The sequence below is a fragment of the Misgurnus anguillicaudatus genome, chromosome 14 (assembly GCF_027580225.2).
Source record: "Misgurnus anguillicaudatus chromosome 14, ASM2758022v2, whole genome shotgun sequence".
NCBI classification, from domain to species: Eukaryota; Metazoa; Chordata; class Actinopteri; order Cypriniformes; family Cobitidae; genus Misgurnus; species Misgurnus anguillicaudatus.
The window spans coordinates 16,428,513-16,449,848 of NC_073350.2; the positions used below are offsets into that span (position 1 = coordinate 16,428,513).

The 21,336-nt window shown below is 38.4% G+C and overlaps 1 long non-coding RNA gene across 9 annotated transcripts in view; it reads right to left on the minus strand.

The window, feature by feature from the left end:
• LOC129427520 (uncharacterized) overlaps positions 1–21,336 on the minus strand; it is a 93,184-nt gene that overhangs the window by 14,505 nt on the left and 57,343 nt on the right. For 4 of the 9 annotated variants that reach the window (XR_012373186.1, XR_012373187.1, XR_012373191.1 and 1 more), the window contains one exon: positions 12,964–13,062. This is a non-coding gene — a long non-coding RNA (uncharacterized lncRNA). Of the gene's footprint in view, positions 1–12,171; positions 12,237–12,847; positions 13,063–21,336 lie in introns of all 9 variants that reach the window. The other 5 variants (XR_012373192.1, XR_012373193.1, XR_012373188.1 and 2 more) reach the window with 3 other exon arrangements.

Here is a 21,336-nt window from a genome sequence, read left to right on the forward strand (position 1 = left end):
GATTTATTTGAAAATAATCCACGCCTTGGTGGTAATGTGGCACGAAGCGAAGGGTGTGCATTATTTTCAAATAATTCAAAAATTATTCTGCTTATAGAGGGTATGCATTGACGTCACTTTTACTTCACTACATTATAAAGCATAGAATCATACTGTGTATTCTTATATATTGCATATTAAAATTTATTTAATACCTACTTACAATAAAATTGTGTACTTTTTACTTCAGTAAAAGTACGTTAATGTACTTAAATATTAAATATAAAACAAAAACTTGTATTTATGAAATGTAAAAGAGTAAATGATAATATGCTTTGGAATGTATGTTTTCCAAAGAAAAACACTAATAAAATACAAATACTTGAAAAAATACTTTTAAGTAGAAAGTAAAACCTCTGCTTGATAGTGACCCTAGCAACTTGTCAACCCACCTGTGGTCTGTGGACGTTGGCATGAACGATCTATTTACTTCTCCTTTCAGGGTTTTTTGTCAGTCTGTAAAACGATAGCTCCGAATTCTTGTTAATCTGTTAGTACAGTCTATCGCACAACACCTTTTTTCCATTTAGACGCGTTATTGCGTGTTTCCGCTGATTTCTCACTGTACTCAAATTCTGCTGCTCTGTCTTTTGCCACTCAGTGGGCGTAACCGCAGGCACTTTCCCCGAAGGTGACTTCACGTGCATACCCTCTATACCATGGTTAACTTACCACAAACATGGCTCTGGTGGTTATTTTTAAGACATTTGACAGGTCAGGTGTGCATTTTACAGAAAAATAGTCAACACCCGTGGAACATTTCCCAACCAATCAGAATAAAACATAATATAATTTGTCCACAGGATGACCGGGATGAAGCAGAAGTGTATTATTTTTCCACGCCCCTTGTCCAGGCTAAAGTCTCATAATTTAATGATTAGATTAGGAAGTTTGCTTTCACACTGATTTTAGTTTTTGACTTGACCTTACTCAATATTAAAGATATCAAAGTTATATCTTTACAGAATGTTCTTTACATTATGTGGGATGATTTGTAGAAAACAGTAAATCACAAAAATAGCTGGGTTTTCACAGACAACAGCATATGTATAGTATAATATATATGCATGCATGTAGTAGACCAAACATGAAGATATTCATAAAATAAGGAGGAAAGAGAAAAGAGGCAAGGAGAAAGAGAGAAAATAAGAGTTTGAACCACCCATCATTTGCATTCATTTGATGATTTATCTCAAGACCCTTCAATGTTAAGCAATCACAGATAAGTATTTACAAAGTGAATAAATTTAACATCCATCATCTCAGCACTGCAATTAAATAAGCAACGTTCTCTAAACATTTATCCATAAACACTTTACAGTAACTCATGTACCTCTATATCAACTCATAGCTGCAACCAGTGGCGACTGCTGACTCTTAACAGATTCCTCTTAGATCTATTTCATTATTTTGGTGTTTGCAGTGTCGCTCCAAAAGATTTGGGTCTTTTCTACAAAGAAATATCTAGCAACATTTTTCATTTGCTCTCCTGTTAATCTCACTGATGTAACTGCGATATTATAGACATCTCATCTGTGATTTCATGTGACATGACAAGAGCTGCAAAATCTTCTTTTTTTCAATTTCTACTTCATGTAAAAAATAACAAAACACAAGTTAAAAGCAACGCAAGGTTGAGTTTGCAATGGCAAAATACTTATTTTTATACATATGCCTTCACCATATTTGAAAACGAAGTTATATGCAAATACTTATCATTTTGTACTTCTAAATGCAAAGAGAAAGACAATTTCCGCAGTATTCCTGCATTAAACGGCTTAAGTATATTTCAGCACTAACTGTCAGCAGTGGTTCATGCTAAAAATATGCACAGCCTTTAGAGGAGGGCTGTTCTGCACTGGCATCTAATAGATAAATCCAGCATGGAGCTTAGTGTCTCTGAGCTCACCACGCTTTCTTTGATCTTCCCTTGCAATTATCTTCACCCTCATCTTTGCAACTTTCAAACGTCTAATCAACAAATCCGTTTGACTCGCCATTTTTGACTACGGCAAAGTGCCGGCTCTTCTTCGGGTCTCCTCTAGGAGCGGTGAAGATCACGTTGTGTGACACCCCGAAAGCTTGTGTACAGACGCATGAAAAGCACAAAAGTTATTTTTGAACTTGAAAGCTACTAAGTTGCAGGAACTCTGAAGTCATACAAAGACGTCAGACAAAAACTTGTATAATGTGAAGAATTCACATTCGCTTACATTTAAAGAGCACCTATCGTCCGATTCACGTTTTTAAATTTCCTTTGGTGTGTAAGTGTGTATTAGTACATGTTAACGATATTCTAAAGGTACAAACCCCAAAGTAAACAATGACGCGAGTTATCGTCTTCAGCGTAAATCTCTTTTCTTGGACTACAACAAACACACAAATTGTAAGCAACAGTTTACTTCCTGGGATTGGTGATGTTGACAAGACCGTCAGTATCATAATTCCTCCCGCTTGGACTCAGAGTCTGTAAGTTAACTCCTGTTAACATTGCATTGTGATCGAATCTTTCAAACATGGTAAGGAGCGTCACATTTCCAGCTGACGTCAGAGGTATTCGTGCCAATCACAACAGCGTACAGATTAGCTGGCCAATCAGGAACAAAAAGCTTTTCAAATCCATGTATTTGTCAGGTTTTTGAGACACAAACCCAAATGCAGACGTTGACAAAAAGGGAATTTATTAAACAACAGGGAAAAAACAGAAAAACAAAACCCACGAGGGGGCAAAACAAGACGCGAAAACACGACACTAACTTAACACAACTAACAATAAACTTTTCCAAAATAAGAAACAGACTAAGACTAAGATATTACTAAATACTCACGACAAACCAACAGGATATGTGACAAGACGAACGTGCACAGAACAGCAAACACAAGGACAATAAATAGGGACAAAGTAAATTACATACACCTGGAAATCATTACAAGTAAGGGATCGGGGAAAAAGTGACGAGACCCTGGAAATGCGTGGTGAGAATAACCCAATACTAAAACCACGCATCTCCCACATAGAACATATGTACTGTCAGAACCCTGCCATGCTAAACTAGATTTAAATACAAACAAGGATCTGGCAGGATTCTGACAGTATTTCAGGAAAAAAGTGAAATCTGGAGCTGCAAAAAATGTACGGTATGTGGAAAATAATGTGTTTTTAACCATAAACCACGCAAACACATATTATACCAAATACACAAAATAACCTTGTTTTTAGCAATGAAATAGGTGTTCTTTAAAAACCGCTCCTGGTTTAAACTGGTTTACTGTTTAGAAACCAATGCTCAAAAGAGATGCTTAGGTTCCTCTTAAAAGAGATTTGTGACCCAGTCTGTAAGCTAAAGTCATTTTTCTTAATATAAAGAGCATTCTGTGAAAATATAAACTTGATATCTTTAATATTGACTGATTAAGGTTGAAATCAAACTTTGATGCTCTTAATCTCATAAATAGATTATGAGACTTTCAATTTTTAGATTAGTGCTTTTTATGAATAAAAGAAAAAGTATTTGACCTAAAAATATGCACACTTCCTTTTAACTTAAATGTCTGAGGAACCCGTAAGTGTGGTTGCTTGTTGTCATGATAATTTGTTTTATCTGGTTGTGGTTGCTGGTGATAGGGGAACATTATGCCGTCTGTTCCTCCGGCTGGATTTCAATGAAGCTTTTACCGCTTCCAAACAATCAAAGGCAATTGATGTGCGATCTGTTCGTTGCCTTGACAAGCCTGAGTTTGTTTAATTTCAATGGCTGGAATCCTAAATACGGCTTGGCTTCACTAAACAAAAACAGTTGCGTGCAGTATTTTGGCGCAAACCATCAAACCATCAGTTTGACATGCGCTCAACGCACCAAAATTAATGATCCGATAAAGTATGTCAGAAATGGCCTGCGTGGTGGCATGCAAATGGCATCCAGCACTAATTTCGTGTGCACGTTGCCACTGTTACCCGATTTGCATAATCACTATGAATTATGTGAATACGAACAATGCAGACCGCATGTGCAAATGAACAAAGCTATAAGTGAACGCTTAGTTTCATAGGTTAGGAGAGAAAACGTTAAGACATGCTCACATGCAAATGCTGCTAAACGTAAAAATTAGATAATGATTTTAAAGGAATAGTCTACTCATTTTCAATATTAAAATATGTTATTGCCTTGACTAAGAATTGTTGATACATCCCTCTATCATCTGTGTGTGTGCACGTGGGCGCTGGAGCGCGCTGCTACACTTCGGTGGCATTTGGCTTGGCCCCATTCATTCAATGCTACCATTTAGAGATAAAGTTAGAAGTGACCAAACACATCAACGTTTTTCCTATTTAAGACGAGTAGTTATACGAGCAAGTTTGGTGGTACAAAATAAAACGTAGCGCTTTTCTAAGCGGATTTAAAAGAGGAACTATATTTTATGGCGTAATAGCACTTTTGGGAGTACTTTGACTCGGCGCAGTAACACCCTCCCTCTCCCATTATGAGAGTGAGAACGGGAGCGGACTTTTCAGGCGAGTCGAAGTACTCCCAAAAGTGCTATTACGCCATAAAATATAGTTCCTCTTTTAAATCCGCTTAGAAAAGCGCTACGTTTTATTTTGTACCACCAAACTTGCTCGTATAACTACTCATCTTAAATAGGAAAAACGTTGATGTGTTTGGTCACTTCTAACTTTATTTCTAAATGGTAGCATTGAATGAATGGGGCTAAGCTAAATGCTATTGAAGCGTCGCAGCGCGCTCCAGCGCTTACGTGCACGCACACAGATGATAGAGGGATGTATCAACAATTCTTAGTTAAGGTAATAACATATTTTAATAATAAAAATGAGTAGACTATTCCTTTAAAGGCGGGGTGCATGATTTTTGAGAAACACTTTGGAAAAGGGATTCGGGCTGAGTGCACTTTATCTTTATATATATATTATTATGTTTATCCGTGTGTGCTTGTGTGTGTATCAGTGGTATGCACCCCTTGTCGGACCAGTGGCGACTGTTAACTTCTTTTTTCGAGGACGCTCGATGCGAAGTTCGTCACAACATCGTGTGGTTCCTTATTTCAAAATATGTGTTCTGCGCATAGAGTGATCCTATGTGCATCATGTGTCTTGTCGAAATGGGTGTCTGCTGCAGACGCGTCTAGAGGGTTTATGATGGAGGAGACGCTCGCGTTTGCCAGACACACGCATAATCTCATGCGTAAGCAGAAATCAGAGTTTACTGTTAAGGGAGTGTCTTGCGTGTATTTTGTGAACGTAAGCGTCTTTTTTATCATAAACGCTTTTGACGCGTGTGTAACAAACATGGTTCACATGACGCAACAAGCACATATTTTGAAAAAACAAGCAACACACATGACACTCCAAACACTTATTTTGAATCAGCGCCCCTCGGATGAGCAGTCACGAGCCACCACTCAGACTATGATCATGGCATGCTGGAGCTTCTGAACATTACGTGTGTGTGTTTGGTAACACAAGGCATCCTGTTCCTCCTGCCTGCGCAGGCACGTTTCTCTCTGTGAGCTACTTGGCATCCACCTTACACTACCATATGCCAAGTTCATGGGTTGGTAGAAACACACACACACACACACACACACACACACACACACACACAGATGCAGATACATGCTTGCAAAAGGCTGGGTAACTGGGTTCGCACCATAGGTGGGTAAATATAGAATAAATGTTACAGATTCTTGCTGAAGATGTGAGAAGGGTAGAGTTCACAGCTTGTTTGTTATTCATTACCGTCAACTTCCTGACTTTGGTGGATTTATTTATAAAACCTGTAAGGAAGGAAAATGTCACAGAAGATGAAGTTTTAGCACCACAGTCATGTGTTGATACCCTGGGAGAAGGTACGAATAAAACAAAGTCCAAATGAAGGCAGAAGAGAGGAGGAAATATGTGAAGAAAGAATTACTGCAGTGTGACACACACACACACACACACACACACACACAAAATCTCCCAAAACTACCCACGCGGAAAATGGCGCTGGATTACTCATTCTGTCAAATAAGACATCCTGGCAAGCTCAGAGCTCCTCACCACCCCCAAAACGACTGACTGCCTGTACGAAAACCTTAAATTAACATTAAAATCACCAAACCACAAGTCAGCTAAACTGTCAGAAAGAAATCCCAAGCTGTTACTGTTAAGTAGCCTTTAAAAAGCTCCTAATAAGTTCCATTTAGGTAGAAAGATGTATACATTTGGTACCAGTTTGTACCTTTGGGGTACTAATAAAAACTCTTTAGGTATTTTTTGCATCAGTGACAGCACCATTTATGATTAGTACAGTGATCATGAAGCATACACGGCTTGTGATATTATATACCAACCAGCTTTTTAAGTGCCCTTAACGCTTATTCGCTCTCTTTTACCAATTAAGGACATAATGTAATGACCTTATAAAGAACATTCTTGGTCAGTGACTTATGAAAGAAAATCCGGTATTATGTTTCATCTGAAAGAGCTTATGCGGGAATACTTTGTCCACAGATGGTTAAGTCATGAGGATCAAGCGGTGTTCGATTTTTAGAGGTGTTTTACTGTGAGAACGCAGTGTAGACTATGTTTTTTGGCTCATTCTATCTGTTGTGTGAGCTACGAAGTCACCCAGAAGGTTTTATTTGGACTTTCTTCTGTTCACAATGGAAACTTTGCTGTCATAACCTGGCAATGTTTCGCGACTGACCTCCCTGAACGCTCTCCATTTAGAGCAGAAATCACGTGGATAGGCCGGGTCTGTGTTTCCTAAAACAAAGATCTCTTTGGACAGCCTGATCTCATGAGAATTCCTACGTATTTTACGAGTTGGCTAATTCATATGTATTCGTACGAAGTGAATCATTAAAAAACATACAATTAAAGGGGACGTCACAAGACTCTTTTAAGATGTTAAATACATTTTTGGTGTCCACAGAGTACAAATGTGAAGTTTTAGCTAAAAATACCATATAGATAATTCATTATAGCATGCTTAGATTGCCACTTTGTAGGCAATGTGCCATTTTGGGGTGTGTCCTTTAAAATGCAAATGAGCTGATAAAATGCAAACTAAATTAAAACTGAAATGTTCAGTTAAATTGTTTTCTCTCGCTCTCTTTCTGCACTAAATGGCAGTGCCGTGGTTGGATAGTGCAGATTAAGGGGCAGTATTATCCCCTTCTGACATCATAAGGGGAGCCAAATTTCAACGAGCTATTTTTTCACATGCTTGCAGAGATATCATGCATATCTCATCAGTAAAGCCGGTTCCTTGATTAGTAGTAAATCGCCATCACCTGCTATTCAGATTCATTTACTACACAAAGCTGTAGTTTACTGACAAGCTGGGCCATGTCGCAGGTGATACATCTGCGATAATTAATGCGAAATTGTCAGTGAATTACAGCTTTGTGTAGTAAATGCCGCTCCATCTGAAAGCAGGTGATGCTGATTTACTTCTAATCACGGAACCAACTTCACTGACGAGATGCGCAATGACATCACATGCAAATTATCACGCATCCCTACGAATCGCCATGAGATAGCGTTGACATTTACCTTCATTTAGCAGTTTCATGTCTCAGTTTTTAACTTACTGTAATCGATTCAACATGTTCACATTGCAAAATGTACTCAAATGATTTACAGAAAGCAGCTGCCTAGATTTATTTAAGCTTCCAGATGTTAAATTTGATGCATTTAAATTCCATCTTAATATGCAGATATAGGTAATTCATCTGCTCGACTCCCCGAAAAATGTAAACAGTGGCTTTCGAGTTCCAATAAAAAAATGTATTTCTTTGTTTAAGCAACCAAACCACAACATTCATGTCAAACTACGACTCTAAGGGCCTGACTTCATTTAGTTGCCATTTTTACACCGTCTCATTTAGCCGTATATCAGTAAGACGAACGGTGAATACACAGAGCTGAGCTTCAAAGCACGAGGAGGCATCTTCGCCTCCCTTCCCCCATGCAAGCGCTATGCTTGGCAGCCTCTGGGAGCTCACAGCGGTAATACATCATCTATATTTTAAAGCCGCGGGTGGAGGGAAGGCGGGGGAACCTCCATCTTAAAGTACAGCAGGCTTCTCACTGACCCAAATTCCTCCCGTAGTTCCAAAAGGGGAAAAAAAAGAGATGAAACAGTGCGTCTGCTAGGAACCAACCTGGCAAAACACAGAGTTTTTCTCTTTATGTGTCGACTTTTTTGTTAGTCTCCTTGGTGGGTTTCAGCCCTATCTCTCTGTACGGAGAGACTCGTCCTGGAAATAAACCGAGTGAGTGACTGATAGCTGGCTCGGGAAATTTAATCTATTAGCGACAAAGCTTTGGGTTAGCATAGACTTACTGGAAAAGGTACTTAGCGAATATTTTTCTGACGGAAATATAAACAAGGCATGCTGTTTACGAACAGAAACCAATTAACCGTTTTGGCTTTTATGTTAAAAAAATCAGCAGTTTTTCGTTTCACCGATTTCTTCAATTTGCTTGGACTAAACTTTTTCAGAAAGCTACTCATGCCTTACAGCAACCAGCTACACTGGCTCTAAAACGCTATTTGCATTTCATGTTTGGTTAATGAACTTTTTGTTCGCCTTTGTCAATAATTCTGTTGCCATGCAGTTTTGCATGAGCTGATTACAACGTTCACTCGAAATAATTTCCATATGCATAAGTGAACATTACTCCCTCAAGTTTTCATTGTTTTGTCAAATGTTAATGGATGCTGATCTTCAGCTACAGCAGGTCAATGGAAGTCAGTGATGCTGTGGAGCTTGAAGAGGCACTGCGGGCCAGGTCATAATCTTGGCTGGAGATTATGAGATGCTTGAATGGCTTCAAAGAGGTTGAATGTCAAGACTTCAAGTCAAAATATTCCAAAATATTCCTGCTTATTTAAATTCAAATTGAATCCAGCTGTTTTTCAGAATACTGTACGCTCTGTGCTGTTTTAGCACCAAATCACTAAAGGCATTATGCAAATCTAGCAATGATGCAAACAGGCCCAAGAAATCGGTACTAAACACAATTTGCACTGCATAATTCCCGGTCTTGCACATATATAGTAAATGCATATGCAAGCCTTAAAAGCAAATGAAATGGTGATGGTGGATTCAAATACACTACACTTCTGGATTTCAGCAAGCAATTTCACCATCTAGCTTAATTACAGACCCGATATAGTTATGTGTAACCCACTTCTAGCCAATATCTTGTCAAAATATCCTGTGAGATGTATGATATTCCATCATGTAAGCAAAGTCAACAGTGATTCAAAGGTGTTTGGTTTTATGTATTAATTAACTCTTTCCCCGCCAGGGTTTTAAAAAAGTTGCCAGCCAGCGCCAGCATTTTCATGATTTTCACAAAAGTTTAATGCCTTCCAGAAAATGTTCTTCTTTAAATGTATAAATATACAATATTTCAAATGAAAGAACAGACCCTCTGCTTTCAAACAAAAAACAAAGTTTCGTCCTACCTTTATTAGTTCTTTTATCACCTCTTAAATATGGGTAGGTTTCTTTAAAAACACAAAATTTTGAGCAAAAAGCTAAGATAATAAAATTTTTGTGAAGGACTTTTGATAGAGATCTACGGAGCCTCTAAGGGGACATGGAGCAAAAATAAAAATAAAGTTTAGTTTTGCGTGCGCACGTGAAACTATCGCATGCGCACATTAAACTACCGAATGCGCACGTGAAACTACCGCATGCGCTCATGAAAATATTGGGTGGGCACGTGAAACTAACGTGTTTAGTTTCGCGTGAGCACGTGAATCCTTCGTGTGCGCACGTAAATCCATCTTTTGGGTTTTATAAGTTGCGGAAGAGCGGTTTTAAGGATTGCCGGAAATACTCTTCATTGGCAGGAAAGGGATTTCTCTTAATTGATGAGTTAACCGTCAATGGTGTGGAAAGAGCTGAAGTTATAGACCGTTTCAGCAGTAACAACATAAACAAGCGGCTGTCGCAGTCCGCATGAACTTCCGTTAAACTACGCTTAGAATAAATAACAACAAAGTACTTCAAACGTAGTTTATTTATATAACAAGCAAAAAAACAAAGAACACGTAAATGGAACAGGCTAGCAAGTGCACGTCATTGCGTCAATGAAAGGTGTGTTTTCGGGACTGCGCGCATAGGATTGTGGGTGATTTCAGCGCGCAAAGAGCGCGAAGGATACACATATGCATCCTTTCCTGTATATGGAATATTTCTCGAATGAAGGACTCAGTCCTTGGCTGAAATTCCGAGGATCCTAGACATTGGAACAGTCGATGACGTAGCATCCTCGAAATTCTGGCTTCCGAGGATCCTTCCTTGACATTGAGAAACGGCAAAGATCTCAGGAGTCAGGAAGTAAACCTAACATTGAATTCTGACATGCCTTGATGCCTTCCTGCCTTGGAAAGCTGCCACAGAAGGCAGCAATTTAGAGTTTTCAGACGCACCCATAGTTATTATAAACCATCACAGCCTTAACCGGGAATTGGAACTGCGAGTCATCCTGCAATTAAGTACTTTCATATAAATTCAATATAAATATGCAGAATAAATAACATATATGAGATTTTATTAACAAATGATTAAACTAAATGGATGTTCTTCTTGTATGAACTTACGTCTACTTAGACGTCGACTTTATATTTACTCGTGTTGCAAATAGCTGTGTAATAATCTGAATAACATACAGACAGCCGGTTGTTATCGCAGATTATTACACAGTTCTCTAAAATGCTTGATTCTGATTGGCCAGTCGCGACCAAGGTTCGTTCTTTTTAGGTGCCAACCACTTAAAACTATAACAAGGATATACTCGTCAGTCGTCATTGGCAGGGAAGCGTTTTCTCAAAATAGTCACGCATTATTTTGCTCAGTTTTGCATGACATTGTCACGTTTTTCCATCATTTTACGTGCTCCTGCCACGACTTTCTTTTCTGTTACGTATTGAGTTAGCATAGACTTAGCATCCGTTTCTCGTATTGGTTACTTAACTGTTTTCCCTACTTTTAAACAATTATCGCTTCGGTTTGGGGTTAGAAAAACTTTCTGTTACATAAAATGACATCCTTACCCAATCCCAACTCTAACCCTAACGTCAGGCGACAATGGTTTAAAAAGCATACAATTTTTTTTTATAAACCAATACTTTAGGTGACATCCTAACGCAAACAGCAAATCTAACCCCAAACCGAAGCGACAATTGTTTAAAAGTAGGGAAAACAGTTAAGTAACCAATACGTGAAAGTTTCACAGAAAAGAAAAGCGTGACTATTTCACACATTTTGTGAGATCAGGTTGATCACACTGCCCATGTAGCAGTGCTTCACTTTCTGAGAATATAGTTCCCAGTATGTAAATGGTTAAAAGATGGCTGTGTCTCATATCACCTTGTTATTTGTACACGCTGTGACTATACAAATCACAACATATAAATAGGAAAATGTTGGCATTATTTTGTCACTTATTGGGAGCAAATGCTAGCTGGAGCCATTTACTTCCAGTCTTTGTGCTAAGCTAGGCTAGTGGTGGGTGCGTCAGACAGAGTTACGGCACCCACGGAGATGAAAAGGGTATGTATGGACTTATCTAACTCTGGGGGATGCAATGAATAAGCTAAAGTCCCAAAAAATTGGCATGTTCCTTTAAACAACATTTCCTTTAAGAAGTGGGCATTATAATCCAAAGCTTTGTTCAATGCGTTGACAGAAATCCCACTGAAACATGGGAGTTAGGGCTGGACTTATTGAGCAGCCTCTCCCAATAGCATTTAGTTACCCCGCAGCCTGGAAGCTGAAGTGCAGAATGATGTTATAAAAATCAAAATCATTGATCCGTACTGGTGGAAGCGAGAGACTTCTTATATATTCTTTATGAGAATTTTGTCAATGTTTTGGACCACAGTAGTTTACAGATATCCTTATGGCTAACATACTCAAAAGACAAAAAACGCTATACAAGGTGGTATGTAGTTTCTAGGGAAACTGGATTGCATGTCGTAACAGGACGTTATGCGTGTTTTTGAACCCAGTACTGTACACAAAAGTGTTGAATCTGCTCCCGCCCACACATTTTAACATTAACCATTGACTAGCTCTTCCCCACTCATTTCCTTTAGTCAAACTAACCTCTGTTTTCTGAGTAACCATGTATGATAGGGATCTTTACTGGCATGCTTCAATGGGAGTATTGTCTGCAGAAAAAAGAATGCAGACTTATCAGACCTATTTTCCTGCTTTACGGCCCAAACGTCTATCAAGTCTGACAGTGAAAACAACTCGCATTGTCCAGTTATGCCGCTGAAAAAATAAGTCTAAAATATCTGTTTGTACAGTCAAAAGGTTGGAACCCAGAACTGTGGCTAATCAGATGAGGGCAGGCGCTCAAAATCAAAATATTTTGAGGTGAAATCTAATGAGGATCAGTGAGCAAAGCTTATTTTCGCTCTACCGGTGAGGCGTCTCGTGGAGAAAAAGAAAATAGGACAGAAAATGTCTTAGTGTGAAATGACAGTGAAAGTGTAAATGAGATTCAAAGGCAAAAGAAAACGTGACAGAAATGTTAAAAAGTGAGAAGAATTCGCCGCAATGGGTTGGGGGGTTTGAGGATCTGGGGTGCTGTGCTGAGACAGGCTGAATTTCCCTGTACATATCCTGTCGGGTTTCTGGGCACGCTCACACGACAGTTTAGCCAAGCTCATCACGCTAAGTGCTCTGGCAAACCGACACATAGCATTGTCACCCTGCTGGAAGCGTGCATGTGTGGTTTTGTGTGTGTGTATGTGTGTAATGAAGGCTGACTCACCAGTGGGGGAAGGACACAAACACACACTATCCTCTCATCCTTGACCTTGAGATTGTGAACAAGTCTGACACACACACACAATGAAAAGAGATGGCAGATATCCACAGGGACGTCACCTTCTTTCACTTCCTGTCATGGGTTGCTGAGCCGCCCGCTGACAGCTTCCGTCTGAAAGCCCAGTGTGAGGAATCGATTCCTGATGGGTCTCATCACTTCTGTGGAATTAGATTTAGAGATTAAACCAATCAATACATGCAACACTTTCTGTTTTCACTCTTCTTTCTTTTTAAGATTTCTCTTTTTAGAGATGTTTCCACTTTAAAATCATCTGCAGTTAAGCGCAATGAAACATTTTCCATGTCCAAACCACTTTTTGTGGTAATTGTAGGATTTTAGTCACTTGGGAGCTTAGCTGCTTATCTAAGCAGGACATGTGCTGGTCTAGAGCTGTGTTTTTCTTACTTTTTTGTTTTTCGTACCCCCAAAGGCCTATTAGTAGAGCACCAAAGCAGTGAAGCATAATGTTTTGTTTTTACTATTAATATTGAAATGAAAATATACATTTATTTACACTAAATTTGTGCTCCAGCCGCTTTCTCGGCCACCATTTGGCTCGACCAATCACATTCCCCATGCGCACACGCATAGAATTGTGGGTCAAGGGCCGTTTCACAATGTCAAGGATACTTCCTTGGCAGGACTAGTCCTTACAAGTCACTTCCTTCAGAGGCTAGGCAAGGCTCCTCTTAAGCATTGGGAGAACACGTAAATGGAACAGGCTTGCAAGTGCACGTCATTGCATCAACGAAAGGTGTGCTTTCGGCGCTGCGCACATAGGATTGTGGGTGATTTCAGCGCGCGAAGAGCACGAAGGATACACATATGCATCCTTTCCTGTATATGGGATATTCCTCGAATGAAGGACTTAGTCCTTGGCTGAAATTCCGAGGATCCTCGACATTGGAACAATCCTGACGGACGTCGATGACGTCCAATCCTCGAAATTCTGGCTTCCGAGAATCCTTCCTTGACATTGAGAAACGGCAAAGATCTCAGGAGTCAGGAAGTAAACTTATCATTGAATTCGGACATGCCTTGATGCCTTCCTGCCTTGGAAAGCTGCCACAGAAAGCAGCAATTTTGGGTTTTCAGACGCAACCATAATTTTTCAGCATTTATTATAAACCATCACAGCCTTAACCGGGAATTGGAACTGCGAGTCATCCTGCAATTAAGTACTTTCATATAAATTCAATATAAATATGCAGAATAAATAACATATATGAGATTTTATTAACAAATGATTAAGCTAAATGGATGTTCTTCTTGTATGAACTTACGTCTACTTAGATTCGACTTTATATTTACTCGTGTTGCAAATAGCTGTGTAATAATCTGAATACATACAGACTGCCGGTTGTTATCGCAGATTATTACACAGTTCTTTAAAATGCTTGATTCTGATTGGCCAGTCGCGACCAAGGTTCGTTCTTTTTAGATGCCAACCACTTAAAACTATAACAAACGATAACCCGGATGCTGCAATTCATTTTGACAGATACAGTTTAATATTACACAAAATGAAATATAAACATGTCTTTTAAAGGGACATTCCACTTTTTTTTAAATATGCTCATTTTCCAGCTCCCATAGAGTTAAACATTTGATTTTTACCGTTTTAGAATCCATTCAGCCGATCTCCAGGTCGATCACCATTAGCATCGCCCTCAAAAATAAGAGTTTTTATATTTTTCCTATTTAAAACGTGACTCTTTTGTAATTACATCGTGTACTAAGACCGATAGAAATTAAAAGTTGCGATTTTCTAGGCAGATATGGCTAGGAACTATACTCTCATTCTGGCGTAATAAACTTTAAATTTTCTACACGATTTTTATTTTTTTCTAGTACATGATGTAACTACTGAGGAGTCAAGTTTTAAATCGAAACGCTTTGGTTATTTTTTTGTGCGATGCTAATGGTCTAATCAGATTCAATGGATTATGCTAAGCTATGCTAAAAATGGTACCGCCAGACCCGGTGATCGGCTGAATGGATTCCAAAACTGTAAAAGTCAAATGTTTAACTCTAGAGGAGCTGGAAAATGAGCATATTTTTAAAAAAATGGAGTGTCCCTTTAATAACATATATGACATTATATTTTCAAATGATTAAACCAAATAGTGTGCTCGTGACATTTGAACGTCTTATCTCAAAACTAAAAGTAAACAGATTTTCTTCACAGTAGGTCTGTATTCGTTAAAAATTTGCAAACAAAGTTTTAAATCAATATTTAATGCTTATAGCCGCACAATAAGTGGGATAATGTACAAGCAGCAGGCTGTTATTGCGAAATAAGCCTTGACGGTGTAATCAGGACCCAACGCAAAGCTTTATCCCTTACATAATTCTGATACAACTTTTGATTTTAAAACTTATTAATAAATGCTGAAATTAGATGAGATAAATAAATGCTCAATTGTTAATTCATGTAGGCTAATGCATTAACTAATAAACAAACCCATCCTAACGTTTACCAACTGGTAATGATAACCAACCTTACTGTTCTTTCACAGCTGTTTACAGTAAACATGAAGAAATCTTACAAATCACAATTATCAGGATAGCAGAGTGGACTAAAGCCCCCATTAATGGGGTCTAGAATTGCACATGACTTTTGCCAGAAAAAAGAAATAGTTTGTACTTAACATTGTGCGTATAACATTTACGCATAATATTAAAATTACCATTCTGTCAGATCCACTTAGAAGGGAATGGAAACAGATCGTGGAAAAAACCCATAAATTGTACACGTCTGGAATATGAAGTACTGTATCCTGAACCTTTCTCTATAACAGGACTGATCGTGTGGGCTACTATACCACATATTTGCATTCTGCCCCCATGACTCATTGTGATACTCAGGCATAAATGAAACATAAATATGCACAGCAACAGCCCACAGAAAGCGTGGGTTTACTGTCAGTCCCAGATGGGTTTCAACATCTCTTTAAAACTAAAATCTAGGACGAGACCTTCGGCAGAACACGAGGAAGCACAGAGCTGTGCATCTGCAGCATTGAGATCAGGCTGGATATGAGGGTGCTCTTCACTTTGTCTAAAACATTATTACCAGGCACTGACAGACGAAGGCTAAATCAGGACACAGGGACTCAAGTGTGGTGTTAAAATTAAACCAAAACAAGGGTAATAAGTGATATCTTTACGGTTGGATCATTTGTTATGTTTACTTCACGCAAAAGAAATATCACTACCATCATTACTCATCATGTAAATGTTTTAATTTTACCATTAAAGAACACGGCACACATGTCTTCTGGAAATCCTGTATAATTCAACCAATCAGAGGACAACTTTGAAGTTGCTGAAGTGTTTCCAGATAAGTGTGCCGTACACATCAAATGTTTAGTCAATGGTCTGTGGACGTAAAATTTGAGGCTTAGATTATTTTTGACAAAATGCTTGGCTTGTCTTTTCGTTTTGTGGTGCTTTTTAGAAAATTCTCTTTGTATGTTATGATAAAAGAGACCAGCATACCAATTTTCAGTTGTTGGGCGAAATCTTTTAGGCAATTATTTCTATACTTTTATAATGGTGTGTGTGTGTGAGGTCTATAAGCAAAACCTTTAACAGTTCTTCTCAGATCTCATGTCTTTGAGTTCTTCAGAGCAAAAATAATATCAATACTGAAAATTCACATCATTATCTTGTTTTAAATCACAAATGCATAGATTTTGGTTGTAGTAGAGAGCGTATTTTGGTTTTGCTACAGTATGAACACAGAAATTAGATCTTTATTGAGAGAGTTGATATTATACTGTAATCTATATTTTGTGTCTTGTTATCTAATTATTGTCTTGTTATATTATTATGTTACACATTAAATTGAATTATTACACACACTCCTTCTTTACACATCCATCGTATCATGTACACATCCATACTAGCCTCATAAACAGTTGGAAAATAACATCTTATTGAAAACATCAAAGGAGCTTGACTCACTATCCTGCTTTTCACTCATGGCAGATTGTGGTTAAGAGCAGTAATGATGATGCTCATGAACCATATCACTGCCTGGATACAGCTCAGCCAATCAAAACCAGAGCCAACGTTTCCTTAGCAACAGTGGCAGAGCTCATGCTAAATGAAATGAGTCATTCTCATGAAAATCAAGGGCACAGTAAAGTTCTATGAGAACAGAAACCATTTCACGTTCATTTCCAAATGTCACTCAAAACTGGAGAAAGAAAACTAAACATGCTAATGAAATCCCAACATGCAACAATAACAATCGAAAAGGGGCCAACTAAACAAAAGCATTTATGGACAAAAACACAGCGAAATTAAAAGCTGCGAACTAGTGCGCTTTATTGAAGCCAGCTAATTTCATGCCTTCTCAGACTGGTTCCTGTTGAAACGTGCCGTCAGTGTCTGGCAATAATGAATGATTTGATCTATGTGAAAGGGCCAAACTGATTTAATCCCACCGAACAAATGGCACCCAACGCTGTCAGCGGCTGTAGGAAGCAGAACGAAAAAGTGAAAGTTTAAAAGTATGGGGAATTATGGGATAGAGGAATGTTTTTTAACATGACAAGACTTTAAGCTAGCCCTAGACCAAAACACACATTTGAGCTGTCTAAACTGGAAATAACTTGGCACTGATAGATCTTAGAGGTCCAGTGTGGGTTTTTAAGTGACATTTTGCATTGAGAATTGCAACCAATCTCATTTTCGAAACGCAAAGAGAAGCTACGGTAGCTGTCACAGGACATGTCGTTGTGTAGACGAGACAACGTAGGGATGAAACACACTTTGTAGAAGAGTTTGTCCATTTAGGGCTACTGTAGAAACATGATGCAGACTTCCATGTAAGGAGACCCTTGGTGTATGTAGATAAAAATGGCTAATTTTAAGGTAATAAAAACATAACAGTTCATTATGTAAGGTCTTTATACACTACTGATAATATAGTTATGTATATTATATTGCATTTCTGTCAAGAAATCCTTTTAAAAGTCCCACATTGCACCCTTAAAATATGTCAATGGCATTCATTTGTCTCTCCTTACGAAAATTAACCATGTGTTTTTGTGGTAAAAGTGTAGTATTTTGGGGTGTATTGATTACTATTGGCAAAACCATGGTTAATATTCGTAAGGGCCATGACCAATAACGTCTTTTTCTAAGACATGTTTATAAAAGATGCCTAAATAGCTTGATTTAACTAAGGACTAGGGGTGTCACGGTTCTCCAAATCCTCGATTCGATTACATTTTCGATTCTAAGGTCACGATTCGATTCTCGATTTTAAAAAAAAATTTAAGCACAAAAAAATGCTTTTATGAAATATAATATCTGGCCTGCCATGTTAGTCGTGCTGCCAGTGGAAAAATATGGTTCACGCACATACCTGATAAAACGAAACTTCCTGTCAGATGAACATTCCTGTCATTTTGCACCTTAAAAACACGCTTTTATTACCATCAGACGAGCTTGTGAGACTATACCCCAATAAGTCATGTTTGAATGCTGTTTTCAAAACTCTTAAGCATCTGAAATAAGTTGTTGTGAAACTTAAACCAATCTCAGTTCAGAGAAACGATCGGTACTGTCACAGACACCGCTTCGGTGTGCATGCACGCGTGCTCTGATTGAGTTCAGCTGAGTTCAGTTTTTCCCATTGGGTTTTCTCCTAGGGGTTTTTTTCGTCCTTGGGAGAGTCAGCCAACTTTGGCTTAACTTAGCACTTTACTCTATACGTTACATTATTAATACGCTCGCTTGTACGGTTTAACCTTAGCCGCTATATTCTACTTCTTATATTATGTATTGATTTTCTGTGTTCTCCTCTACATCTTCTCATGTAAAGCTGCTTTGCAACAATTAACAAATTTGAAAAGCGCTATATAAATAAAATTGAATTGAATTGAAGGCGGTAGACGCTTGCTGTTTTTTTGTTTGTTTCCCATATAAAGAGCAGCTCGCGTGGAGTCTCCTGCATCTGCCATGCTATCTTTTAACTGGCTGTAGCTAGCTAAGTTAGAGGAGGTTGACTCGCAGCACTCACATAGTCACGTATTTTTTTTATTTTTTTCTCGTGCTATTATCGCGAAATTTCGTGTTTTTTCGTGATCGTATAACGAATTCCTGTTTTCGTGTGATAATCACGTATTGGTAACTCGACTGTTTTGTCCTATTTTTAAACCATTGTCGCTTCGGTTTAGGGTTAGATTTGGTGCTTGCATTAGAATGTCACTTTATATATTGATCTATACTATTTTTTCTGATTTATTTTTTTTATATGTCGCCTGGCGTAAGGGTTAGAGTTGGGTTTGGTTAGGGATGTCATTTTATGTAAATCTAACCCTCAACCGAAGCGACAATGGTAAGAAAATAGGACAAAACAGTCGAGTAACCAATACGTGATAATCACACGAAAACAGGAATTCGTTATACGATCACGAAAACACGAAATTTCGTGATAATAGCACGGAAAAAGAATAAAAAAAATATGTGACTATATAATGAAATTTCGTGAGACTGGGCTGGTTTTTTTCCCGCATGGCATGCCGACCGGAGGTGACATGGGGGCGTGGTAGCATCGACGATTCCATTTTTTAATTTGAAGTTCGAGTTTGTGACTTAATTTCGATCGATTTCCACTTAAAATCGAAATCATGACAACCCTACTAAGGACTAGTCCTATCTTTTACTAAGCCTGACTAGGCATCTGGTAAAAGTTAAACTGATAATAAATTGCCTGCATTTGCACTGATAGTGTTACGACAGAAGGTCTGATACACAAGGATAATGTTGTAAACTTATATAACCTAATGTTCAGACACATGTATTGAGATTGGTTGAAAACGTCTGAAAAGCTGTAGCGAGTTGATTCAGTATCGATTCTCATATTGTATAAAATCACATCAGAGTTTGGAAAAGAAAAGTATAATAAACTCAGCACTTCCAGCACTTCAGGACTTACAGGAGTACAGTCATTAATCCTGCATAGTGTTTGCATTATGATGTCATAATTTTCATCATAGAAAAACATCTTTGATTGAAATGTCATGATACATTATACATATTTTTGATTACATTGCTGTTGAACCCTAAGGCAATCCAGGATTCCTTTAGCTTACACAGCCCAAGGGTAGATTATTGCAGGTGCTACAAAGATTTCAATCGAAAATCTCCTGGATAACGCAAAAAACCTTTTCCTCATTCGGCAAGATCTTTTTCCTTTCATGAAATGCCAGAATGGCATTAATGATAATATGCAACCCTGGAAATTTACTTTCTTTTCCTGTTTTTATGTCTGGGAATTCCTAAAAGAGTGATTTCATTTTTGGGTGCACACATGGGTCGTGCAATATGACTCACCTTGCACAGACAAACCTGTCACGTTGCCTTTAGTATGAACTCAAATCACCATGATCTTCACTTCCCTTTTTTCTTCACAATGCATTACAAACTCCCATCCCCCTCACGTTCCTCTGCAGGGAGCTGTATTAGGAAGAGGGAGCGAGAGAGCGAGAGAGAAAGCCCTTTCACCTACATTCAGCTAAGCCTGCTTAATGGCTGTGCGGCACAGAGTGGTGCATGGCCACGAATGCTGAGATGTTTCAAGGTTTCCTAAAACACATACTGCTACTCCATCTGTGCGGGCTGCTTATTCAATCATGCAGATATATGTGTGTGGAGAAACCGCTCAATTCAGCAAATGAATGAAATGGTTTGAAACCCTAAAATCACCAGTACCGTGTCCAGATCAGCTGTCTGATTGATGTTTACATAATCCCTGTCGATATGATAGGGCAGGAGCATCACACATGTGATATCAAGCAATTCACTTGAACGTTTACTGATTCATAATCAGAAACTATATACGCAATGTTAATGCAGTCTATAATCATGTGTTTTAATAATGCAGTGTCAGTCCTTCAAATGTTTTGCTTTGACCAGCATTCTGTAATTGATGGGGAAAAATAAACGGTTGCCATAGAAACCATTAGCACTTTTCATCAGATGCCGGCATGTTGTTGCTGGAAATGAGTGGATGTAGCAGCCATTCCCTTTTATTAAAGGGGCAGCTCATCCAAAAATACAATTCTGTAATTATTTGCCATCATTACGTCGTTTCCATGCTGCATTTGGGACACACAAGAAGGATTTTAGAAAAACTGTACTTAGCTTTTTACATAATCACATGTTATAGTGTCTGTCAAGCTCCAAAACCAATGATGGGTTTAAAGAGCCCCTATTTTCCAATTCATGATTTTACAATTCTTTTGCAAAGTTACAAATCCCAAAGTCTAGGATGACGCAAATCATCAACTCCAACTGAAATCTCTTTTCTTGGATTACAATGAACGCAAGGATTTTAGGCAACAGTTTACTTCCGTAGCGAGTTGACGTGGACTCAATGCACATTATCATAATTTCGCCCACTTCTGAATTAC